This window comes from Heterodontus francisci, chromosome 6 (assembly GCF_036365525.1).
Source record: "Heterodontus francisci isolate sHetFra1 chromosome 6, sHetFra1.hap1, whole genome shotgun sequence".
Classification (NCBI taxonomy): Eukaryota; Metazoa; Chordata; class Chondrichthyes; order Heterodontiformes; family Heterodontidae; genus Heterodontus; species Heterodontus francisci.
This window is the reverse complement of record NC_090376.1, coordinates 5,316,400-5,336,231: the sequence shown is the minus strand read 5'-3', so window position 1 is coordinate 5,336,231 and position 19,832 is coordinate 5,316,400. Positions and strand designations below refer to the sequence as shown.

Below are 19,832 nucleotides of genomic sequence, written 5' to 3'. Positions count from 1 at the left end.
GATTTTTCCCACTGTTATGTTGGTAAGGAGAGGGCGCACATTTAAGATAGTCACAAAAAGAATTAAAAAGGAGTTTAGAAAAAATATCTCTACACTAAGAGTAATTGGAATGCAGAATTTCCTGCCATAAAACCACTTTTGAAGCAGAGTCCATAAGTTCTATTAAGAGTGTTAGATAGCAGCTTGAGTAGGAGTAATATTGAAAAATCTAGCTCGTGAGCAGGAGAGTGGAATTAGACTAAGTAGCTCATAAAAAGCTTGCATTTAGATTTACATTAGCTCATGCTGGAAAAGCACCAGCACAGACTTTATAGACTGAATGGACCACTGTATGATTCTTTGTGAAAGTGATCTCAAGGTTTTCTTTGAGGAAAATGTACTTTTATGAAAAAAGTTTGAGAAGTGGAGTGGGAGAAATGGACCAGCGATTACTAGATTGCTGGAATGTGTGTGTGTGTGCAGCACAAGCATTCACATTTGGTTTCAGAACTGGACTGTATTCAGATTCGTCCAGGGTCAAATACAGATGCTGTCGAGCCTTACACATGCAGAATTGCCATTTGAGCAAGGTAGAGGAAACCTTTCACGCCAGCATGGAGCAGTGAAGCAGCATCTTCAGGAGAGGCATAAAGAGTCTCTTTTTAATCACAAGTATTCTAATACCTTTTGGAATAGTTAATCGGTTGGATCAGTTGTAGTCAACTTTGGAGACATTTGTCTTGTACCTTTTCAACTTCGAAAAAGGATCCAACAGGGAGAAATGTAATTGTTGCCGGCAATCAATTTTACTGCGTAAAAAATCCTCAAGGTCTGACGATTTAAGGGATTTGATAGGGAAGATAGAGAGAAACGGGTGGGGGAATCCAGAACAAGGGGGCATAACCTTAAAATTAGAGCCAGACTGTTCAGGGATAATGTCAGGAAGCACTTCTTCACACAAAGAATAATGAAATTCTCTTACCCCAAAAATAGGTTTTGAAGCTGGAGGGTGGTGGGAAAATTTCAACACGGAGATTGGTAGATATTTGTTATGCAAAGATATTAAGGGTAATAGAACCAAAGTAGGTGGATGGCATTAAGATGCAGACCAGCCAAGATCACAGAATCACTGAATTGTTACAGCACAGGAGGACGACATTCGGCCCATCATGTCTGCACTGGCCCTCCAAAAGAGCAAAATACCTATTGCCATGATCTAATAATAATGGTGGAACAGGTTTGATTGAGCGGCTGAATGGCCTCCTCCTGCTCCTAGGATCAGGTATCAAGTGACACAGTAACCTCTGTATTTTGGTTTCATGGTTTAAACAGATGGTAGAATCGGGAGATTTAAATTGGGAAAATTTATCTTCAGTTGCAATATCTTTTTGTTGTGTCTTGTGTTTATCTGCACCCAGTATGCTTTACATTGAAAACTTCTGCTTGTTAGTAGTTTTGGACACTGCTCTGTGGGAATGGGAAATTGATCATTTTGAAATGATTGTCTAAGTATCTATGGCTATTATCGTTTACGTGCACAAAAAAGGGCACAGAATTAGGTCAGGTCTGATGCAATACTGTTGTGCTTCTCTGATATGGTACAAAATTTTACTGAATTCTTGCTTTATCTCTGGCAGCTGCAATAGTTTTGGAATGATTTGTTCTAAATGTTGCATGTTTCAGTTGCATTTATTCCTGAAAAAGTATCGTCCACTTTCCCATTTTTGTGTGTCCCTCAATTCCTAGTTGAGAAGATGACCTTTCCAAGAGCACTATTGAGACTTTGCGTGAACTGATGTCCAAGTGTTCTAATGATGCTATTCCTCTGCTCAATTTTTCTTTCCCTCTGGTCAGTTCAGTACCTCCCACAGGCTGAGATTGAGAACATTCTGTGTGAATGGTCTATTTTTATTTACTCACTGCATCTCTATATTAAGATAAGTGCTATATAGTAAATTTAGAATTATAGAGGCAGCTATATATGTTTGGAAAGGGAAAAGTAAGGAACCAGAGGACGTCCCAAAGCAGTGCGCAGCCAATGATGGTACTTTTGAAGTATAGTCACTGCGCACAGATCCCACAAACAGAAGCGAGATAATCTGTTTTTAATGATGTTGGTTGAAGGATAAATGTTAGCTAGGACACCGAGGAGATCGCTTCTCAGACAAATGCCATGTGATCATGTACGCCCACCTGATAGGGCAGATGGACCTTGATTTAACGTCTCATCTGATAGATGCCATTTTTGACAGTGCTGTGCACCCTCAGTATTGCACAAACGTGTCACTTCTGACTCAATGGTGAGATTGCTATGACTAGGCTGACACCCTATTAATTTTCAAGGCTGACACCCCATATCCATCAAATGCTTTTCACATCCTTTTTGTGTTTATGCAGAATGAAACTAGGAAGAACCTGGAAGAACCACTAAATGTAAAACCCACCTATTTTCTTGTTAATTGTACGTTATATTTAAAACAACTAACATTCCCTCCCTTTTTCCCACTTTCCCTTTGCTTGCCCCAAATTTCTCCTCTATCCATCCACCTAAGGAAGGTAGCATGGGCCATGCTTTGAACTTTCTTGAGCGAGTCAGTAATAAGAAAAGTGATAGGCAGAGAAATCAAGAGCCAGAATCAAACATGGCCACAGTAAAAAATAGTGGGAAGGGGACAAGTAATGTTAAAAAGACAAGCCTTGAGGCTTTGTGCCTTAACACGTGGAACATTTGCAATAAAGTGGATGAATTAATCGCGCAAATAGATGTAAACGGGTATGATATAGTCGGGATTACGGAGACATGGCTGCAAGGTGACCAGGGATGGGAAATGAACATCCAGGGGTATTTAGGAAGGACAGACAAAAGCAAAAGGCGGTGGAGTTGCATTGCTGGTTAAAGAGGAAATTAATGCAATAGTGAGGAAAGATACTAGCTCTGACTATGTGGAATCTGTGTGGATAGAGCTGAGAAACACTAAGGGGCAAAAAACATTAGTGGGGGTTGTATATAGACCCCCAAACTGTAGTGGTGATGTTGGGAATGGCATTAAACAGGAAATTAGAGATGCATGTGATAAAGGAACATTTGTAATTATGGGTGACTTTAATCTGCATATAGATTGGTCAAATCAAATTAGTCACAATACCGTAGAAGAGGAATTCTTGGAGTGTATATACAGGATGGTTTTCTGGACCAATACGTTGAGGAACCAATTAGAGAACAGACCATCCTAGACTGGGTATTGTGTAATGAGAGAGGAATAATTGACAATCAAGTGGTGCGAGACCCCTTGGGGATGAACGACTGTAATATGATGGAATTCTTCATCAAGATGGAAAGTGACGTTGATTCTGAGACAAGGTTCCTGAATCTTAGTAAAGGAAACTACGAAGGCCATGACGGATTGGGAAACGTTACTTAAAGGGATGACGGTGGATAGGCAATGGCAAACATTTAAAGAGCGCATGGATGAACTGCAACAATTGTTTATCCCTGTCTGGCGCAAAAGTAAAATGGGAAAGGTAGCCAAACCATGGCTTACAAGGGAAATTAGAGATAACATTAGATCCAAGGAAGAGGCATATAAATTTGTCAGGGAAAACAACAGACCTGAGGATTGGGAGCAGTTTAGAATTCAGCAAAGGAGGACCAAGGGATTGATTGAGAAGGGGAAAATAGAGTACGAGAGCAAGCTTGTGGGGAAAATAAAAACTTGACTGTAAAAGTTTCTATAGGTATGTGAAGAGAAAAAAATTGGTGAAGACAAATGTAGGTCCCTTACAGTCAGAAACAGGGGAATTTATTATGGGGAATAAAGAAATGGCTGACCAACTAAATGCATACTTTGGTTCTGTCTTCACAAAGGAGGACATAAATATCATACCAGAAGTGTTGGGGAACATAGGGCTTAGTGAGGGAGAGGAACTGAAAGAAATCAGTATTAGTAGAGAAATGGTGTTGGGGAAATTGATGGGATTGAAGGCCAATAAATCCCCAGGGCCTGATGGTATGCATCCCAGAGTACTTAAGGAAGTGGCCCTAGAAATAATGGATACATTGGTGGTTATCTTCCAAGATTCTATAGACTCTGGAACAGTTCCTACAGATTGGACGGTAGCTAATGTATCCCCACTATTTAAAAAGGGAGGTAGAGAGAAAGCAGGGAATTATAGACCAGTCAGCCTGACGTCGGCAGTGGGGAAAATTCTAGAGTCCATTATCAAAGATTCTATAGCAGAGCACTTAGAGAACAGTGGTAGAATCGGGCAGGGTCAGCATGGATTTAGGAAAGGGAAATCATGCTTGACAAATCTACTTGAATTCCTCAAGGATGTAACTAGTAGAGTTGATGAGGGGGAGCCAGTGGATGTGGTTTATTTGGACTTGCAAAAGGCTTTCGACAAAGTCGCACATAAGAGATTAGCATGTAAAATTAAAGCGCATGGGATTGGGGGTAGTGGATTGCAATGGATAGAAAATTGGTTTGCGGACAGGGATAAATGGGTCTTTTTCTGAATGGCAGGCAGTGACTATGGGGTACTGCAGGGATCGGTGCTAGGACCCCAGCTATTCACAATATACATTAATGATTTAGATGAATGTAATATCTCCAGATTTGCAGATGACACAAAACTGGGTGGGAGGGTGAGTTGTGAGGAGGATGCAGAGAGGCTTCAGGGTGAGTTGGACAAGTTGAGTGAGTGGGCTAATGCATGGCAGATGCAGTATAATATCGATAAATGTGAGGTTATCCACTTTGGTAGCAAAAACAGGAAGGCATATTATTATCTGAAAGGCTATAAACTGAGAGAGGGGATTATGCAGCGAGACCTGGGTGTTCTCGTACACCAGTCGCTGAAGGGAAGCATGCAGGTGCAACAGGCGGTAAAAAAGGCAAATGGCATGCTGGCCTTCATAGTGAGAGGATTCGAGTACAGGAGCAGGGATGGCTTGCTGCAATTATACAGGGCCTTGGTGAGGCCACACCTGGAATATTGTGTGCAGTTTTGGTTCCCTTATCTGAGGAACGATGTTCTTACTATAAAGAGAGTGCAGCGAAGGTTTACCAGACTGATTCCTGGGATGGCGGGACTGATGTATGAGGCGAGATTGCGTTGTTTAGGATTATATTCGGTGGAGTTCAGAAGAGGGGGGATCTCATAGAAACCTATAAAATTCTAACAGGACTTGACAGGGTAGATGCAGGAAGGATGTTCCCGATGGTGGGGGAGTCCAGAACCAGGGGTCATAGTCTAAGGATACGGGGTAAACCTTTCAGGACTGAGATGAGGAGAAATTTCTTCACCCAGAGAGTGGTGAGCCTGTAGAATTCGCTATCACAGAAAGCAGTTGAGGCCAAAACATTGTATGTTTTCAAGAAGGAGTTAGATATAGCTCTTGGGTCTAAAACGATCAAAGGGCATGGGGTGAAAGCGGGAACAGGCTACTGAGTTGGATGATCAGCCATGATCATAATGAATGGCAGAGCAGGTTCGAAGGGCCGAATGGCCTACTCCTGCTCCTATTTTTCTATGCTTCTATGTTTCCATATTGTCTTGATCTAGTGCAGTTACTTTGTTAATGGACAAGCTTCGTAGTAAAGGAGATAAATCCTCGTTCTGTCTGTTCTTTATAAGTCTTCGTCCCCTTTCTTACGTTTTCAACTGATAAAAGAATACAATTTTGAGGTACAAAATATCCAAAGCGTCAAAGAGGATGGAATGGAAAGGCCTCACCCATATATTGGGCTTCAATATAGTGCTTGCTTAAATGCATGAGCCTGAATTTCACTTGTCTATTCTGTAGTCTTTTTCCTGGTTGTTCTGTAACCAGGACTGGCCATTTTCCCAGAATGGGCAACTTCTACTCTGATTTAGCTTTCTCCTCCTCCTGTTGGAAATGCTGAGTCTTAGTTTCGTGATGCTACCAATAGCATGGCGGAGATCAGGATGTGACTATATGGATTCATGGTCATTATGTTGTAACATAATGAGTACATCACAGAATACATTATATAGATTCACAACTTGTGTTGAATGATTGAAAAAATAATTGGGGCGAATATGCTCTTAAAATGAGTTTGTATTGTGGAATTAAAGATTTCCCTCTCTCAATACCCAGCGTCAGACAATGAGCTAAAATAAAAGCAAAATACTGCAGATGCTGGAAATCTGAAATAAAAACAGAAAGTGCTGGACATACTCAGTAGGTCAGGCAGCATCTGTGGAGAGAGAAGCAGAGTTAACGTTTCAGGTCTGTGACCTTTCATCAGAACTGTTTATTTCAGACAAGGAGATCCTAGATTAGGTTAAGTGCAGAGTCTTCCTGCGGTCTGCCTAAACCAGGCAGTGCACTGTAATCTAATCCTCAGGAGTATTGCATGCTCCACCAGGATGATATTTCCAGTTTATACACAAGCCTTGTGGCTGCTTGAGATCATTTGATTCTAACTGGATTACATTATGGAACCATGCCTCACCAAATTCTATACCCAAATAGATGATTTAAGATGGAATGACATCAGTATTCGATTAGGGTGAGGCATATTGACCCAAGTTCCATTAGTGTTGTTCACCAATCCCTGCTGTAGTTTTGTATTGTGGCTCTGCATTTGGTTGAATTCCGACTGGACAGATTAATTTTGAGATCAACGCTTCAGGCAATTTTTAAGAGCATCAGTATGGCAGTTTGATTATCTGTGTACCGTTCTATGTCCCATGAGATTGATGCTGCCTTGTTTGCTCAGAAGTGAATAATTGTCTTAATCATATGCTTCCTCTTTTTCAATTAATCTGTCCCTCAGTGTTGTGTCAAATATGGATTGTTGATGTGGTTAGAAGTGTGGTATGATCTAAATGTAGTGTGCTGCTGTGAGTTGTTCTGTTGAAACCTGATAATTACCAATTAACAGCTTCATTTAATTAAGCAAATCCATTTGTTCTGTTTTAAGTTCTTTGAAAAAGCTTCTTTGTTGACTTATTTGTTTAAGGCAGTGAGTTGCCAGTATACCGAAAGGTCCCAGCTATTTCTTTCTCTCCTCTTGAAGGTGTTGGCTCCATGCTATGGTTCTGCAGTCACTTGTTAACTGACCAACATGTGATGTCAACATTGACCTCAGCACCTCTGCATTAGGAAGGGGAAGACTGGTCAAGGTTTCATGATGCTATCAAGCAATCCTGTTGTAGGCATCAGGTGGTGTCACCAGGTTTGACTAACTCCAGACCCTCGCTATCAAAACTTTCATGTGATGAACCTTCCAAATCCTTGCTTACTATGCAGTGGAGAATAGAGATAGCTGGCAGCAAAATACAAAGTAGTATTTCTCAGTATTTATGAATGGGAAATCATGTTTGACGAACCTGTTGGAGTCTTTTGAGGATGTTACTAACAGAATTGATAAAGGGGAGTCAGTGGACGTGGTATACTTGGATTTTCAAAAGGCTTTTGATAAAGTCCCCCACAGGATGTTGGTTAGCAAAATGGGATAGGAGGTAATATACTGGCATGGATTAAGGATTGGTTAACAGGCAGAAAACAGAGAATAGGAATAATCGGGTTATTCTTGCGTTGGCAGGCTGTGACGAGTGGGGTATTGCAAGGATCAGTACTTGGGGCCCCAGCTGGTCACAATATATATCAATGATTTGGATGTGGGGACACAAAACTAGGTGTGTTGTGAGGAAGATGTAAAGTGGCTTCAAGGGGATTTGGACAGACTTAGTGAGTGGGCAAGAACGTGGCAGATGGAATATAATGTGGAAAAATGTGAGGTTATCCACTTTGGTAGGAGAAATAGATGTGCAGAGTATTTCATAAATGGTAAGAGATTAGAAAGTGTCGATTGACAAAGGGACCTGGGTGTCCTTGTCAATAAATCACTGAAAGCTAACATGCAGGTGCAGAAAGCAATTAAGAAAGCTAATGGTATGTTAGCATTTATCGCAAGAGGATTTGAGTACAGGAGTCGCAAAGTCTTGCTTCAATTGTATAGAACAGGGTTGTCCAACCTTCTTGTGCAGAGGGCCGCATTGTGATTTTTGCTCGGCCCAGGAAGTCTGGTGACCAAATTTTGAAAGATAAAGTTCCTTTGTGGGATAATCAGGTTAACACTTTGTGATTTGGAACAATGGGCTCTTTTCAAACAATACTACCCACCTCTATGAGATTAATGATAAGGAATGTAGGGCCCCTTGATGGGGTCTGAGATGACTAATGTCAAGGAATGTGAACTGATAGCGCAAAGTCGTTTACTTTGCTGTATAAATGTAAGCACTCTTCTCTGTTCGAGAGAGTGCTGCTTACAGTGAGGACTGTAGGGACTCTCTGTGATATCACGTCAATAAACTCCTAGAAGCGAATCTCGAAGTCTCCATCTGTATTATTGAATTTCCACGACAGAAAGATAAAGGCATTAAAAATTTATCTTACTGATAAAAAGAACCACAAATCTGCATTTTTGTGAAGAAGCTTTAAATGAGAAGACTAATTTATTAACTTACTTTCTCGTCACTGTATTGAAAACTGATTTCTTGACATACCTGGCATTGTTGTTGCTTGCATAAGTAGTCAGTCTTTGCCCGCACACTTGACATAGCGATGCAGAGTATTCTGGATAGATGGCCACCTTTCAGGAGAGACCTTGATCTCTCTTCCCCCTCTCCCTGCGCTCTGTTTGTTTGTGTGTATGTGTGTGTGTGTCTCGTTCTTGCTTTCCTCCCCCGCCCCCTCTGGGACTCGGGGACACAGATTGAAAGTTTTGTGCAAAAGGTGCAGGGGGAATATGAGGAAGCATTTTTTTTTACGCAGCAAGTGATAATGACCTGGAACTCGCTGCCCACAAGGTTGGTGGAAGTGGAGACGATCAATGGTTTCAAGAGAAAGTTGGGTGGCCACTTGAGAGAAATAGACTTGCAGGGCTACGGGGATTCAGCCAGAGAGGAGGACTGACTGCATAGCTCCGTGGAGAGCAAGCATGGGCTCGATGGACAGAATGGCCTGCTTCTGTGCCATATGTAAATGAATCTGAGTCTCTTTCCCCCGCCCCCGCCCCCCCCGTCTCTCTGTTTCATCCTGTCTGTCTGTCTCCCTCTCCCCCCTTACTCAGTCTCGTTCTTCCCCTCTCTCTGTCCATCTCCACGCTCCTCCCTCTCTGTCCACCCCCACCCATGTCTCCAGTGTTCCCCGCTCCCTGCTCAGTGTTCCCCACTCTCTATCTCCCCTGTGTCTCTGTCCCCCGTCTCTTTCTGTCTCTCTCTTCCCCTGCTCGCTCTGTCCCCCTTCTCTCTCTCTCTGTCCCCCCTTCTCTCTCTCTGTCTCTCTCTCTGTGTCCCCTCTTCACTCTCTCTGTCTCTCTCTCTCTCTCTGTCCCCTCTTCTCTCTCTCTGTCTCTCTCTCTCTCTTTCTCTGTCCCCCCTTCTCTCTCTCTCTCGTCCCCCCTTCCCCCTCTCTCTCACTCACTGTCCCACCCCCTTCCCACTCTCACTCCCTGTCCCCTTCCCTTCCCTCTCTCACTCCCTGTCCCCCCCCTTCCCCCTCTCTCACTCCCTGTCCCCCCTCCCTCTCTCTCTGTCTCGCTGTTACCCCCGCCCCCCTCTTTTTCTCTCTGTCCCTCCAACCCCCTCTCTCTCTCTCTGGGAGAAAAAGGCATTGAAATGGATGATCAGCCATTATCGTATTGAATCGCGGAGCAGACTCAATGGGCTGAATGTCCTACTCCCGCTCCTGTGTTCCTATGATATGATGTCATCGACTGTGCTATCAAGCGGCACTTGCTTAGCAATAACCTGCTCAGTGACACTCAGTTTGGATTCCGCCAGGGCCACTCAGCTCCTGATCTCACTACAGCCTTGGTTCAAACATGGACAAAAGAGCTGAAGTCAAGAGGTGAGGTGAGAGTCACTGTCCTTGACATCAAGGCAGCATTTGACCAAATATGGCATCGAGGAGCCCTAGAAAAACTGGAGTCAATGGGAATCAAAGGGAAAACTCTCCGCTGGTTACAGTCATACCTAACGCAAAGGAAGATGATTGTGGTTGTTGGAGGTCAATCATCTGAGCTCCAGGATATCACTGCAGGAGTTCCTCAGGGTAGTGTCCTAGGCCCAACCATCTTCAATTGCTTCATCAATGACTTTCCTTCAATCATAAGGTCAGAAGTGGGGATGTTCGCTGATATTGCAGAATGTTCAGCAGCATTTGCAACTCCTCAGATACTGAAGCAGTCAGTGTAGAACTGCAGCAAGACCTGGAGTAGCCTTGTAAATACCGTGGCTACAAGAGCAGGTCAGAGGCTAGGAATCCTGCGGCGAGTAACTCACCTCTTGTCTCTCCAATGCCTGCCCAATAACTACAAGGCACAAGTCAGGAGTGTGATGGAATACTCTCCATTTGCCTGGATAGGTGCAGCTCCAACAACACTTAAGAAGCTCGACACCATCCAGGACAAAGCAGCCCTGCTTGATTGGCACCCCATCTACAAACATTCACTCCCTCCGCCACTGACGCACAACGGCAGCAGTGTGTACCATGTACAAGATGCACTGCAGCAATGCACCAAGGCTCCTTAGACAGCACCTTCCAAACCTGCGACCTCTACCATCTAGAAGGACAAGGGCAGCAGATGCATGGGAACAGCACCACCTGCAAGTTTCCCTCCAAGCCACACACCATCCTGACTTAGAACTATTATTGCCGTTCCTTCACTGTCGCTGGGTCAAAATCCTGGAACTCCCTTCCTAACAGCACTGTGGGTATACCTACCCCACATGGACTGCAGCGGTTCAAGAAGGCAGCTCACTACTACCTTCTCAAGGGCAATTAGGGATGGGCAATAAATGCTGGCCTGGCCAGCGATGCCCACATCCCGGGAATGAATTTTTTAAAAAAAACTGTATCCTGAACCAAAAAGCTCCATTGCCAAATTAACCATAACTGAACTCCAAACTTATGGAGTACTGCCTTGAATAAACTGCTAGCTAACTCTGTCATTTCTAATTCAACCAGTAGTTTGATTTTTGAAATTTGGTTTAATAAACTTGTGAAAAATGGATATACTGAACACAAAAACTGTGATGTACTCTATTAAGTGATGCAGGACTTGAAGATGTGTTGCAGCAGAACATGTCAGCTCCTGTATCAAAGTATGGTATTTACAAGCTTTTTCTCAGCAACATTTGACTGAAATACGATGTACGCAGTAAATTAAGTCAGACTCTACATTATTTAATTTTCATATTTGTCGTAATTTTAATCCTTTTCAAAATATCATTTGGTTGCTAGGTGAAAAATAACATAAGTCCATATGGGGTTTTGCCAATGCATAGTGGTGGTTTAAAACAACAAACTTTGGCTTGTAAGTAGATGCCCTCAAGAGGATTTGTAGCTTTTGCCTTCCCTCACTGCCTGTGTTTATGGTGTAATTCTTTGGGTGTAACTGCTAGTCACACACCATCATTTTTCACTAGTGGAAGCTTATCTATTGTACACTGGCGCAGCTCAAATGACACTTTCATTTTCAGTTTATGCATTTATCACCATCTCTATTTTATATTACATAGACATAGATAGGCTAGCAGAATGGGCAGACAGGTGGCAGATACTGACAAATGTGAGGTGATGCATTTTGGCAGAAAGAATAGGGTGACGCAATATATACTTAATGGAACAGTTCTAAAACGTGTGCAGGAAAGGAGGGACCTGGGGGATGCATGTGCATCGATCTTCGAAGGTGGCAAGATATATTGAGAGAGTCATTAGCAAAGCATATGGGATATTGGGGTTTACAAATATAAGCACTGAGTACAAAAGCAGGAAAGTTATGCTGAACCTTTATAAGCTCTGGTTGGACCCCGGCTTGAGTATTGTGTCCAGTTCTGGTCCCCACACTTTAGGAAGGATTTGAGTGTCCTTGATAGGGTGCAGAGGAAATTTACCAGAATGATTTCAGAGATGAGATATTTAGTTACAAGGTTAGGTTGGAAAAGCTGGGGTGGTTCTCCTTAGAGCAAAGGAGATTGAAGGGAGATTTGATAGAAGTGGACAAGATTATGACAATCAGTTCCCAACTATTGGGAGGCGGTGGTGTAATGGTAATGTCACTGAACTAGTAATCCAGATGTCTAGGCTAATTTTTTTAATTCATTCATTCGTAGGATGTGGGCTTCGCTGGCTAGGCCAACATTTATTGCCCATCAATTATTGCCCTTGAGAAAGTGGTGGTGAGCTGCCTTCTTGAACCAGTGCAGTCCACGAGGGGTAGGTACACCAACAGTGCTGTTAGGAAGGGAATTCCAGGATTTTTCCCAGCGTTGTGGCAATATAGTTCTAAGTCAGGATAATGTGTGGCTTGGAGGAGAACTTGTAGGTGTTACTGTTCCCATGCATCTGCTGCCCTTTTCCTTCTAGGTGGTAGAGGTCACCGGTTTGGAAGGTGCTCTCTAAGGACTCTTGGTGTGTTGCTGCAGTGCATCTTGCAGATGGTACACAGTGCTGCCACTGTGCATCAGTGGTGGAGGGAGTGAATGTTTGTGGATGGGGTGCCAGTCAAGCGGGCTGCTTTGTCCTGGACAGTGTCGAGCTTCTTCAGTGTTTGGAGCTGCACCCATCCAGGCAAGTGGAGAGTATTTCATCACACTCCTGACTTGTGCCTTGTAGATGATGGACAGGCTTTGGGGAGAGAGGAGGTGCGTTGCTCGCTGCAGGATTCCTAGCCTCTGACCTGCTCTTGTAGCCACGGTATTTATATGGCTACTCCAGTTCCGTTTCTAGTTAATGGTAATCGCCAGGATGTTGATAGTGGGGGATTCAGCAATCATAATGTCATTGAATGTCAAGGGGAGAAGGTTAGGTTCTCTCTTGTTGTAGATGGTCATTGCTTGGCACTTGTGTGGCGTGAATGTTACTTGCCACTTATCAGCGCAAGCGTGGATATTGTCCAGGTCTTGCTGCACTTCTGCACTGACTGCTTCAGTATCTGTGTAGTCACAAATGGTGCTGAACATTCTGCAATTATCAGCAAACATCCCCACTTCTGACCTTATGATTGAAGGAAGGTCATTGATGAAGCAACTGAAGATAGTTGGATTTAGGACACTACCCTGAGGAACTCCTGCAGTGATATCCTGTTGCTGAGATGATTGACCTCCAACAACCACAACCATATTCCTTTGCGCTAGGTATGACTCCAACCAGCAGAGAGTTTTCCCACTGATTCCCATTGACTCCAGTTTTGCTAGGGCTCCTTGATGCCTAGGGCAGTGATTCTCACCTCACCTCTTGAGTTGATCTGTTTTGTCCATGTTTGAACCAAGGCTGTAATAAGATCAAGAGCTGAGTGACCCAAATGCTCTGGGGCCATGAGTTCAAATCCCACCATGGCAGATGGTGAAATTTGAATTCAATTAATAAATCTGGAATTAAAAGCAAGTCTAATGGTGACCATGAAACCATTGACAATTGTTGTAAAAACCCATCTGGTTCGCTAATGTCCTTCAGGGAAGGAAATCTGCTGTCCTTACCAGGTCTGGCCTACATGTGACTCCAGATCCACAGCAATGTGGTTGACTCTTAAAATGGCCTCTGAAATGGCCTAGCAAGCCATTTACACAGTATAAGAAAAGAAATGAAACCGGACGGGCATCTGGCACCTGGTATCGACATAGGCACTGGAAATGACCACGACAAATCCAGCCCTGTCGACCCTGCAAAGTCCTCCTTATTAACACCTGGAGGCTTGTGCCAAAATTGTGAGACTGTCCCACAGACTAGTCAAGCGACAGCCTGACATAGTCATACTCACAGAATCATACCTTACAGACAATGTCCCTGACACCATCATCACCATCCCTGGGTATGTCCTGTCCCACCAGAGGTGGTGGCACAGTGGGAGTTGGGAGGGAGTTGCCCTGGGGGTCCTCAACATTGATTCCAGACCCCATGAAGTCTCATGGCATCAGCTCAAATATGGGCAAGAAAACCTCCTGCTGCTTACCACTTACTGCAACCCCCCCCCCCCCCCCCCCCAATCAGCTGATGAATCAGTTTTTCTCCATGTTGACCACCAACTGGAAGAAGCACTAAGGGTAGCAAGGGCTGGGTGGGGGACTTCAATGTCCATCACCAAGAGTCACTCGGTAGCACCACGACTGGCCCAGTCCGAAAGGACCTAGCTGCTAGACTGGGTCTGCGGCAGTGGTAAGAGAACCAACAAGAGGGAAAAACCTACTTGACGTCGTCCTCACCAATCTGTCCATGATAGTATTGGTAGGAGTGACCACCGGACAGACCCATCTTTACACTAGGAACAAAGGAACATAGGAGCAGAAGTAGGCCATTTAGCCCATTGAGCCTGCTCTGCCATTCAGTATGATCATGGCTGATCATCCACTTCAATGCCTTTTCGAGTAATAGAGAGATACAGCAATGAAACAGGCCCTTCAGCCCACCGAGTCTGTGCTGACCAACAACCACCCATTTGTACTAATTCTACATTAATTTCATATTCCCTACCACATCCCCACCTTCCCTCAATTCTCCTACCACCTACCTACACTAGGGGCAATTTACCATGGCCAATTTACCTATCAACCTGCAAGTCTTTGGCTGTGGGAGGAAACTGGAGCACCCGGCAGAAACCCACACAGTCACAGGGAGAACTTGCAAACTCCGCACAAGCAGTAACCAGAACTGAACCCGGGTCGCTGGAGCTGTGAGGCTGCAGTGTTAACCACTGCGCCACTGTGCTGCCCACACTATCCCCATATCCCTTTATGTCATTGGTATTTAGAAATCTGTCAATCTCTGCTTTAAACATACTCAATGACTGAGCTTCCACAGCCCTGTGGTGTAGAGAATTCCAAAGATTCACTACCCTTTGAGTAAAGACATTTCTCCTCATCTCTGTCCTTAGTGGCTTCTCCCTTATTTTGAAATTGTGTCCTCTGGTTCTAGAATCCCCAACCAGGGGAGACATCTTACCTGCATCTACCCTGTTTACCCCTTGAAGTATTTTGTAGGTTTCAATGAGATCGCCTCTCTTTCTTCGAAACTCTAGAGAATACAGGCCCAGTTTCCCCAATTTCTCTTCAAAGGACAGTCCCGCCATCCCGGAAACCAGTCCAGTGAACCTTCGTTGCACTCCCTCTATAGCAATAATATCCTTCCTTAGGTAAGGGGACCAAAACTACGCACAGTACTTCAGATGCAGTCTAACCAAGTTTCCATACAACTGAAGCAAGACTTTGCTACTCCTGTACTCAGAACATACCATTAGCTTTCCTAATTGCTTGCTGCACCTGCATGTTAACTTTCAGTGACTTATTGACGAGGATGCCCATCATCGTGTTGTGTGGCACTACTACCGTGCTAAATGAGATAGATTTCGCACAGATCTAGCAACTCAAAACTGAGCATCCATGAGGCGCTGTGGCCCGCAGCAGCACAGAGTTGTATTCAACTACAATGTGTAATGTCGTGGCCTGGCATATACCCCACTCTACCATTACTATCAAGCCAGGGGACCAACCCTGGTTCAATGAAGAGTGCAGGAGGGTATGCCAGAAGCAGCACTGGGCACACCTAAAATGAGATGTCAACCTGGTGAAGCTACAACACATGCATACTAAACAGTGGAAGCAGCATGCAATAGACAGGGCTAAGCGATCCCACAACCAACGCATCAGATCAAAGTTCTGCAGTCCTGCCACATCCAGTCGGGAATGGTAGTGACAATTAAACAACCAATCGGAGGAGGAGGCTCCACAAATATCCCCATCCTCAACGATGGGGGAGCCCAGCACATCAGTGCAAAAGATAAGGCTGAAGCATTTGCAACAATCTTTAGCCAGAAGTGCCAAGTGGATGATCCATCTCAGCCTCCTCCTGAGGTCCCCAGCATCACTTGGCCGTCTTCAGCCAATTCAGTTCACTCCATGTGATTATCAAGAAACAGCTGAAGGCACTGGATACTGCAAAGGCTATGGGCCCGACAACATTCCGGTAATAGTACTGAAAACGTGTGCTCCAGAAATGGTCACGCCCTAGTCAAGTTGTTCCAGTACAGCTACAACACTGGCATCTACCTGGCAATGTGGAAAATTGTCCAGTTATGTCCTGTAAAGAAAACGCAGGACAAATCCAACCCAGCCTATTATTGCCCTATTAGTCTACACTCGATCATCAGCAAAGTGATGGAAGGGATTGTCAACAGTGCTATCAAGCAGCACTTGCTCAACAATAACCTGCTCACTGACACTCAGTTTGGGTTCTGCCAGGGCCACTCAGCTCCTGACCGCATTACAGCCTTGGTCCAAACATGGGCAAAAGAGCTGGATTATAGAGATGAGATGAGAGTGACCGCCCTTGACATCAAAGCAGCATTTGACCGAGTATGGCATCAAGGAGCCCGGGCAAAACTGGAGTCAATGGGAATCAGGGAAAACTCTCCGCTGGTTAAAGCTATACCTAGCACAAAGGAAGATGGTTATGGTTGTTGGAGGTCAATCATCTCAGTCCCAGGACATCAGTGCAGGAGTTCCTCAGGGTAGTGCCCTAGGCTCAACCAGCTTCAGCTGCTTCATCAATGACCTTCCCTCCATCATTAGGTCAGAGTGGGGATGTTCGCTGATGATTGTACAATGTTCAGCACCGTTCGCGACTACTCAGATAATGAAGCAGCCCATGTCCAGATGTAGCAAGACCTGGACAACATTCAGGCTTGGGCTGATAAGTGGCAAGCAACATTCACGCCACACAAGTGCCAGGCAATGACCATCTTCAACAAGAGAGAATCTAACCATTTTCCCTTAATGTTCAATGGCATTACCATCGCTGAATCCCCCACTATCAACATCCTGGGGGTTACTATTGACCAGAAACTGAATTGGAGCAGCCACATAAATACTGTGGTTACAAGAGCAAGTCAGAGGCTGGGAATTCTGTAGTGAGTAACTCACCACCTGACTTCGCAGTGACTGTCTACCATCTACAAGGCACAAGTCAGGAGTGTGATGGAATACTCTCCACTTGCCTGGATGGGCGCAGTTCCAATAACACTCAAGAAACTCAATACCATTCAGGACAAAGCAGCCTGCTTGATTGGCACCCCATTAACCACCTTGAGCATTCACTTCGTTCTCCACTGATGAACAGTGGCAGCAGTATGTACTATATACAAGATGCACTGCCGCAACTCAGCAAGACTCCTTAGACAGCACCTTCCAAACCCGTGATCTCTACCACCTAGAAGGACAAGGACAGGGAACCCCACCACCTGCAAGTTCCCCTCCAAGCCACACCATCCTGACTTAGAACTATATCGCCGTTCCTTCACTGTCGCTGGGTCAAAATCCCTTCCCAACAGCACTATGGGTGTACCTACACCCCAAGAATTGCAGTGGTTCAAGAAGGCAACTCACCACCACCTTCTCGAGGGCAATTAGGTGTAAGATTAGATAAGATAGGGGTGTTTTATACCTCCTTCTAAAGTGGGGACAGCCTTGGCAGCACAAAGCTTGTTATGAATCGACTTTATTGAGATTAAGGTAAGGACAAGTTTAAATTTTCAGATAAACCATAGTCACAAATTCAGGCAGTAATTAACAGTCTAACACAGATACTACCCGTGGTAAAGACTGGACGGCAGAGTGCACGACTCTTCCTTTTGCAGCTTTTGGTCTTTAAGTTTCCCTTGTCGGTCTCTTTCGTGTCTCCTCTTGTTGTTCTCTGCTACACAGTAGCAAAGACAAGACTCCTTTTATCCTGGCAGTTTTCCAGTTAACCCTACCCTCTCCTAATCTGTGATTGGTCCTGTATTAAAGGATGTCTTTCTTAACCAACTAAGGATCGTTTTGCGATGGTTGCTAACCTTTCGGATTTGCGCAAATTGTACCCCTTTGTGTTGACTACTTTATTTCAATGCTTTTACATTTCGAGGTTCCTTATCTCTTTACAAGACAAATCTACACAGAAGCTGTTTTCACTGTCTGCTGTCAAGGTCTCGCCCTTTTTCTGCAAGTAAGCATTTTAAAACTTGACATAATCTCCCAGAATCACCGTGTCTTGACATCTTGTCTATACTGAGCCATATTTCCTAGGTTTTTCCGCTTTACCATACTGCAAAGAAGGGCTCTAATAATTCTAAATGTTAGTTTATGATGATTAGTTAGTTGTTAGTTTGTAATAGCTGGATTTTAAGAATTAGTACTCTGGTTGGTAACTTTTAGTAACCTAATAATCTTACATTCCCCCGGTTGAGGGGGAGATATCCTTATCGACCCCTCATTAATTATTTTACTATTTTCAAGAAAAGCCGCAAGATCTGAGCTTCGTGTTTTGTAACACACTTGTCCTACAAAAAGTAGTAGATAGCAAAGCATTAAGAGTCCTACTAATACAATGGCCTGGGTTAGTATCATAAACGTGGACAGAGTCCGGAGCCATAGGTGTTGGCCTTCATGATATGCAGTCTACCACCATTGGTGGTTGCTTAACCGTTGTATTTCCTGCATTCTACAATCATTGTTCTGCACTATTCTTACTAAGTGTTTCTGTGAGGTGGTGGTCCTTTCTATTGCAGGCTGCAGTGCTGACTGCTGTACCGACACCTAACAATTCCCCTTCTTTGATTCTAACCTGCTGGATGGACAATAAATGCTGGCTTAGCCAGCGATGCCCACATCCCATGAGCAAATATTAAAAAAAAGTAACTAATGGTACAAGGACTATGGGATACAGAGATGCAGGGGAATACGAAAAAGAACTTTTTTACGCAGCAGGTGGTAATGACTGGAAACACTCTCCCCACAAAGATGGTGGAAGCGGAGACAACCAATGACTTCAGAAGGAAATTGGATGGCCACTTGAAGTGAAAAAACTTGCAGGGCTATGAGGATCGAGCGGGCTGTGGGACTGACTGGATTGCTCCATGGAGAGCTATCATCGACTCGATGGACCAAATGGCCTGCCTCCTTCTGTGCCATAAATGACTCCATGATTTCTCCAAATTCCTCAAGTCTTGATCCTTTCTGGACTTAAATCGCAGTGTCATTGTTCTTTTTCAGGGACTCAAAACTGTAAGATTCGTCATTTCTCTTTCACTTCGTTCCATCTTCCACCAACAATCTTGAAGCACTTAAAGCACACAGCTTGGCATTACCTATATTTCCTAACTTGTTTCCTTCTCTTTCCTACTTTTAGCACTAAGTTGGATTGTTGCCCTTAGCTGTCCAATTGGTTTCTCAATTTTGAGAACAAAAGTCAGTTTGAGCAGATACTTTAAGCTTATTTTGTTCTCTACATACTGTTCATACACTAATTTAGTTACTTCAAAGAATTCCAGTGGATTTGACCAGTGTGATCCATAGCTTCTGTCATTTCCATGTTGGTTTCCTTTATAGTAACATTACTAAGTATTTTGTAAAATGTCATGGATCATTTTGGCCATTGTTGATTCTACACTGATTTATAATCCTGAGATTATTTTTTCCTCTTGAACACTTTGGAACTTGGGGCGGCACAGTGGTTAGCACCGCAGCCTCACAGCTCCAGCGACCCGGGTTCAATTCTGGGTACTGCCTGTGTGGAGTTTGCAAGTTCTCCCTGTGTCTGCGTGGGTTTTCTCCGGGTGCTCCGGTTTCCTCCCACCACCAAAGACTTGCAGGTTGGTAGGTAAATTGGCCATTATAAATTGCCCCTAGTATAGGTAGGTGGTAGGGAAATATAGGGACAGGTGGGGATGTGGTAGGAATATGGGATTAGTGCAGGATTAGTATAAATGGGTGGTTGATGGTCGGCACAGACTCGGTGGGCCGAAGGGCCTGTTTCAGTGCTGTATCTCTAAACTAAACTAAACAAACTT

The 19,832-nt window shown here is 44.1% G+C and overlaps 1 protein-coding gene across 2 annotated transcripts in view; it reads left to right on the top strand.

The window, feature by feature from the left end:
- pgm2l1 (phosphoglucomutase 2-like 1) overlaps positions 1–19,832 on the top strand; it is a 142,256-nt gene that overhangs the window by 69,499 nt on the left and 52,925 nt on the right. The gene's annotated exons all lie outside the window — the stretch shown is intronic.